The sequence below is a fragment of the Vigna umbellata genome, chromosome 5 (assembly GCF_029865625.1).
Source record: "Vigna umbellata cultivar VRB3 chromosome 5, Vumbellata_1.0, whole genome shotgun sequence".
In the NCBI taxonomy this organism is placed as follows: Eukaryota; Viridiplantae; Streptophyta; class Magnoliopsida; order Fabales; family Fabaceae; genus Vigna; species Vigna umbellata.
Window position 1 is genome coordinate 52491214 of NC_142169.1, and position 7121 is coordinate 52498334.

Sequence of the window (7121 nt, forward strand, 5' to 3'; positions counted from 1 at the left end):
GCAAGATATTTTGAATGCAAGTCGGTTATTTTTCCTAGGGTTGGAGCCTTTGTTGCTGCCATGGGGTGTTAAGAAAAATTGGGTATTCATTTATTTTAATTTGTTTATCTTTTAAGTGTGGATATGCTTATTGTGAGATATTTCTACTGGGTTATAATGGTGGGGTATTAAAGGATATCATAGGACAATACTAGGGTTGATCTTTATTCTCTTTTTCTTAATTAAAATTTACAATGTGCACTGAAAAGGGGTTGAATCAAGACTAGTATTAATACACCATATTGGAGTTTAGGACTAATGTATACTTATAGAAGAGTGTTGGTTAAAATTTTGGGGATGTTAAGTTGGAAGGCATATGTTTTTGTTGTTTTAGACTTTTGCTGTAATGATTACAATAAACACATTTTGTATGTTTGAGGTACCTTTTTGAATTGCATAATGTCTTTTTGTTTTGGTGAATTTTTCGGTTTGGATTTTAAATTGTCATGTATATATTTGAAGTTCTTGTGAAACAATTTTTTTTTTTTTTAAGAAAAAAGGATCCTACTCCTCGGTTCAAAGGGAACCGAGGCATAAAGTCTTACGAAAAAATAAATAAAAAATCCTACTACTTCGGTTAACTTTGAACCGAGGCAAAATCCTATCATGTTATGCCTCGCTTGAATATGTCTCGGTTCAGGAACCACTGCCTATGGACGAAAATAACCGTTGTCGTTTTCCCTTACTGCACTAGTGTCATATTCATAGTTGACCTACCTGTGCAAAAAATTTGCTTGAAGTACCCACTTATTTTGCCCTTGCTACCATTGTTGTTTCTGCACCATGAGTTTTACTAATTATGGTTCCTTGGCCATGAAATTGTATATGAATGGCATAATAGTTGGTTCCACATCATTTTTAAGTTAAAAAAAAGATGACAAATATAATAGTCACTCCAAAATGAGTGTCATATTCATAGTTGACCTGCCTGTGCAAAACTTTTGTCAGAAGTACCCACTTAATTTTTCTTTGCTCCCATTGTTGTTTGTACACTATGAATTTTACTAGATATGGTTCCTTCGTCATGGAATTGTATATGAATGACATAATAATTGATTCCACATCACTTTAAGTTCAAAAAATGATGAGAAATAAATTAGCCACTCTAAAATGACTGTAATATTCATAGTTGACCTGTCTGTGCAAAACCTTTGCCTAAGTGTCCACTTATTTTGCCTTTGCTACCATTGTTGTTTCGACACCATGAATTTTACTAGATATGGTTCCTTCACCATAGAATTGTATATGAATGGCATAATAATTGATTCCACATCACTTTAAGTTCAAAAAATGATGAGAAATAAATTAGGCACTCCAAAATGACTGCAATATTCATAGTTGACCTGCCTGTGCAAAACTTTTGCGTGAAGTGTCCACTTATTTTGCCTTTGCTACCATTGTTGTTTCTGCACCATGAATGTTACTAGATATGGTTCCTTGGCCATGAAATTGTATATGAATGGCCTAATAATTGGTTCCACAACACTTTTAAGTTCAAAAAATAATGAGAAATAAATTAGGCACTCCAAAATGATTGTAATATTCATAGTTGACCTGCCTGTGCAAAACCTTTGCCTGAAGTACCCATTTATTTTGCCTTTGCTACCAATGTTGTTTCTGCACCATGAATTTTACTAGATATGGTTCTTTCGCCTTGAAATTGTATATGAATGACACAATAATTGATTCAACATCACTTTACGTTCCAAAAATGATGAGAAATAAATTAGGCACTCCAAAATAACTATAATATTCATAGTTGACCTGCCTATGCAAAACCTTTGCCTGAAGTACCCACTTATTTTGCCTTTGCTACAATTGTTGTTTATGCACCATAAATTTTACTAGATATGGTTCCTTGACCATGGAATTGTATATGAATGGAATAATAATTGGTTCCACAACACTTTTAAGTTAAAAAAATGATGAGAAATAAATTAGACACTCCAAAATGAGTGTCATCTTCCTAGTTGACTTGCATGTGAAAAGCCTTTGCCTGAATTAACCACTTATTTTGCCTTTGCTATCATTGGATTTTGTTATACTTTTCCTTCCACAATTTAAGGATTAACTGCAATACTTTAAATGATTTTGTCATCAGAAATAATAATTGTGTTTCATTAATGTGACATTATAATTTAATATTACATTAAAATATTGAAGGACTTAACAACGATACTAAATAAAGAAAATTTTCATTGATATGGGAAGTTTGTATTTAGACATTAGTCTTTCTTTGCTTCTTAACTTGGAACAATGGATGAGTTACAAAGTTTAGAAAGTTAACGTTGGCATGAGGGATTGACAAGCTTCCTTAGTATGTCCTCTATTTTGTTGTCTTCAATGGAGTTTGGTGGAATGACCAATATGGACGAAGTGTTTATTCGGTTTGTTGGCGTTGCATACAAGCCTTTTAGAAATGCATTGAGCTCAATTTGTTTCAAATGAAGGACGTCCGATGGATCCAATTGGGAATGTTGAAACCAAAGGAAGGTAAGGTGGATGAAAATGATGTTCAACATAAACAATGTCCGATAAGACCAAACAAAGCACAATTGTATTTTGTGGTGAACAATTCAATTACATGGACTTAAAATTGATTGGTATCAATGATGGTTTTAAATAGCACATTAAAAACGTTAATGAAAACACACCGGCTAATTACTTGGGAGACCCTTGGCGAGTTCAATCATATATGGATGTTGTTGGTTCTGCTTAATAGCATCTTACGGTTTGCTACCAGATTCTTTTGCTGCTTGTGCTCTCTTGCGTTTGATCTTCTCTCGCCTGAAAACAATAAATCTAATTATTTTGGGTATTTTCAACTATGCCCTTTACTCAATATTTTACTCATTACTCTTTCCACAGAATTCCAAATGAGATGATTCTTGTTTTTTTGAAATATAGACTCAAAGATCTTTCTTTGAACACCAGACTCGTAACTTTTAGACAATAGAGTCAACTGCAGTACAAATTTTAAGATCAACATTTTAATTACGTTTTTCAGTATTTTCAGCTATGACCTTTACTCACTATTTTACTCATTACTCTCTTCACAGAATTTCAAATGAGATGATTCTTGTTTTGTTGGAATCTAGACTCAAAGATCTTTCTTTGGACACCATACTCATAACTTTTAGATCACAGAGTTAGCTGCAGTAAAAATTTTAAGATCAGCATTTTAATCACGTTTTTCTGTATTTTCAGCTATGACCTTTGCTGATTGATTTGCTTATAACTCTCTCCACATAACTCCAAATGAGTTAATTCTTTTTGGGTTGGACAGTAGACTCAAAGATCTCTCTAATGACTATAAATTCATAAATTTTAAAGCATTGAGCTAATTATGGTTAATTTTTCAAATTTTCGTAATTGTGCACAAAATTTCTAGACTCACGAAAATTTTAAATCTGAATTGTGCCTTTATTTTGGTTTTACACATTAAATTGAAATAAGGAGCTGGACAGTAGCTTGTGAAAATTTCCACCAAAAGTATGGTCAAACACCATAAGGCAAGTTGTATTAACTAGACCAATAATACCATGGCCCATATCACCAAACACTTCTAAAGTTATGCAATATCAAATGGTGTACGACCCCATGCTTATTTATCATTTACTCACGGTCTTATGGCATTTAGAAGAGATTTGAATCTCAAACTTATCATTTATCAGTAAGGAACCAGAATTCCACCAATTCCAAAACATCATCCAAGAGTTTAGAGAAAACATATAGCACAAATTTGCGTACAAGTCTTCTATTCTTTCCAAACTCAGACTTACAAGGTATTTATTTGGTCAATCATCTAGTTCACTCTTACAAACCAAAAAAAATCATACTTTCCTCACAAAAACCACATCAACCACTATATGTTCTAGAAAACTTTATGCCACACTAAACCATACCACCAAATAACACAACAAACTCATAAATGCCCAAACAAATTTAAACAAACTAAGCCAACCAAACACAAAAAAATGAATTACCCAAAACAAAGGAGACAACCTTCACAAAACACCTTCGATGACAGTATCCAAGTACGTTGTTTCCAAAACGCCTAAAGTTTGGTGCCTACAAACGTTGCCTTCAACGGCGACAGTCCGACCAACACCAGCACCAACCTAGAGATTCATAACCTTCCACCGTCATCCAACACATCACTTATGTACACCATTGGTCATATCATATTTATAGTAATAAGGAGCATATCCTACATAATCAAGATCATACATCTATTATAGATTCATTTCTCTCAATACAAATAAACCAACCTTTAATGAACACAATGGTTCTCGGTAGGAACACAACGAAGCAAGATGTGTGGGTAGGAGGAACAATCGCGAAAACGCCTCCTTTTCCTCCTCCGGCGGCACTTTGGCGGCACTCCGGCAACAATGGGTGGGTGGGAGGAAGCGTAGTTTTCGCGTATGCACGACGGCACTACGGCGCCACTCCGACAGCAATGGGTGGCTGGATGGAGGGAAGACGAGACCGTCTAGGTTTCGCGTACGAACGGCGGCACTCCAGCGGCACTAGATGGCTGGGTGGAGGGAAGACGACATCGTCTAGGTTTTGCCTAAGCACGGCGACACTACGATGGCACTCCGGTGGCACTCCAGCAACAATGGGTTGCTCGGTGCAGGGAAGACGTGACCGTCTAGGTTTCAGGTACGAACGACGACACGTACTTCGGCGGCAGTGGTGGTTGGGTGGAGGGAAGATGAGTCTCTCTCTCTAGTTTTTGCGCTCAAAGGTTCTCTCTCAAATGTTCCTCAGATTGCAACTCTGAAAATGAGAAAACGAACCCAAAATTTGAAACCTTCCCCAATTCTCATTGCCACATCATTCTTATATTAAAAACCCATTTTTCACGTGCACCACTCACATTTTAACACGTGTCCCGTGTCAAAATATTGTCAAATGTTTTTATTAAAGTATCGTTTTCCTTTTTTTATCTAAGGGTTAAATATGTTTTTAGTCCCTAAACTATTGACCGTTTCTGGTTTTCGTCCCTCTTCCAAAGTAAGGTACAATTTAGTCCTCAATCTTTAAAAAACGTTCGTTTTAGTCAAAAAAACGAACGTTTTGAGGACTAAAACGAGGACTAAAAACAAAATTTTGAGGACTAAAACGAACGTTTTTCTAAAGAATGAGGACCAAATTGTACCTTACTTTGGAAGAGGGACGAAAACCAGAAACGGCCAATAGTTTAGGGACTAAAAACATATTTAACCCTTTATCTAATTCAAATAAATTTCTATCCATTCATTTCTTTTATTTTCTTTAATTTCATTTTCTTATTCTCTTATCATTTAATCCAAATAAAGTGTCTTACAAAAACTTTTTCATAGAAATTATCCATTGACAAAATCTCTAACCATGGAAAATGGAAGACCCAAAGAAAAAATATCAATGAAATTTTTTAAAAACTTTATAAGTTTTTAGCATTATGTTGACCCTAAAGACATACATATATGTATGGTAATCGAGAGTGCACAACAAAATCCACCAAAATTTCATACTCTTGTGTGGCCTTCTTATTCACACCATTCCTTAATAGTTGATTATTCACACCATTCCTTAATAGTTGAGGAAGAAACAACCACCAACATGTGCTAACCAAGAACACCATCACAAGAGGCCTCGACATGGCATGGTGTAACCGCCACCCACGACGAAGAGCCACCTTCTTCAGAGCCACCTCCACCGTCGTGCACACACCATGAAGCATGAAAAAACACGTCACTTCCCACGTGGGAGACACACGTGTGAGGTAATAGTACATTAACTCATGCATAAGCCTAGAAACAAGGAATGTAGCCAACATGGCAACTGACGTGGCATACGTTGGGTTGAAAACATAAGTAAATATATGACATACAAGATTGTATATGGTTGGACGTAGAATACGAGTAATCATAAGGCTCCATCTATGGCCCCAAAAATCTTGAAGGGACATGCAAAGATAGGGTTTGTTGAATAGTGGTTCTATTTGAAAGCCAAAAACGGTTTGAACAGTGAAAGTTATAAAAGCTAACACGATCTCTAAGCCTAGGTACAAGTAACAATAATAGAGAACTGATATAAAATGAGGGTTCATATATTGAATGTAGGAAGAAACATGTACAGTGATGCCTAAAGTAAGCACTTTTCGGGCCAAAAGCCATTTGGGTAACTTTTGGGTGTTGTTTGGATGTTGTGTGGGGTTGATGGGGAGGGAAGCTATGGAGATGAAATGGAGAATGTTTTGGGGTGATTGAGCAAAAGGGCCTTGGTTGAAGGAGAAAAGAAGGAGTTTGAAAGTGCCAAGCCAAACAAGGAATAAGGAAGTGTAGCCAACTAAGTTAGGTGAAGAGATTTTGAAGGGAAGAGTGATGAAGAGGTAAATAATGGGAATCAAAGACAGAAGTTTGAAGAAGCCCTTTGGTATTCTTGAAGTTATGTAATAGCAATAACATAACCCTAACATGGCTAAAATCCATACTTTCATGAACTTTTCAATTTCATTCTCCATCTCCTTCATTCAATCTATGTCATGAGTCACTAGTACAAAATGTGCCTTTAAACTCGCACAATAGACATTTGTCTAGACAAAACCGGTGCCTATCTAAACGCGGTGGCAGATCCGCAATTATGGAAGCCTTATAGGCCTCGATTAATACATAACCGGTGAATATAAATGATACAACTTCGGTTGCACAGGAAACTGGTGCCTAAACATCACCTAACTTACCACCTTTTCGTCTGAAACGGTCTGAAATTTGTATGAAAAGGTCATATTGCCTCAGTTTATGGCAAAACCAAAGCAGAAAGGCCTGACTCACCTGCAAAACGCGCCTACAACACGTCAAGTCAGTCAAGTTGAGCGTTCTGGCGAAGAGAAACGACCTCGGGTAACATTGCAACCGAGGTCCAAACGTGTTTAGGCCTCAGTTATTAGAACAACCGAGGCATATAAGCTTTGTTTTTTGTGTTTCTGCATCCACTGTAACCTTTGGGTCTTTGAGCGATAACAAGTGAGAGAAAAGAATTGGGGGTTGCAAACTAAGCGAAGTGGAGAGAGGAGGCTAGTTGGTTTGGTT

The 7121-nt window shown here is 36.4% G+C and overlaps 1 pseudogene; it reads right to left on the minus strand.

Annotated features, from left to right (window-relative positions):
• Window positions 1-5497: 5497 nt before the first annotated feature.
• On the minus strand, window positions 5498-6565 carry LOC124839890 (putative long-chain-alcohol O-fatty-acyltransferase 5 pseudogene; annotated as a pseudogene).
• Between the last annotated feature and the right edge of the window lie 556 nt (window positions 6566-7121).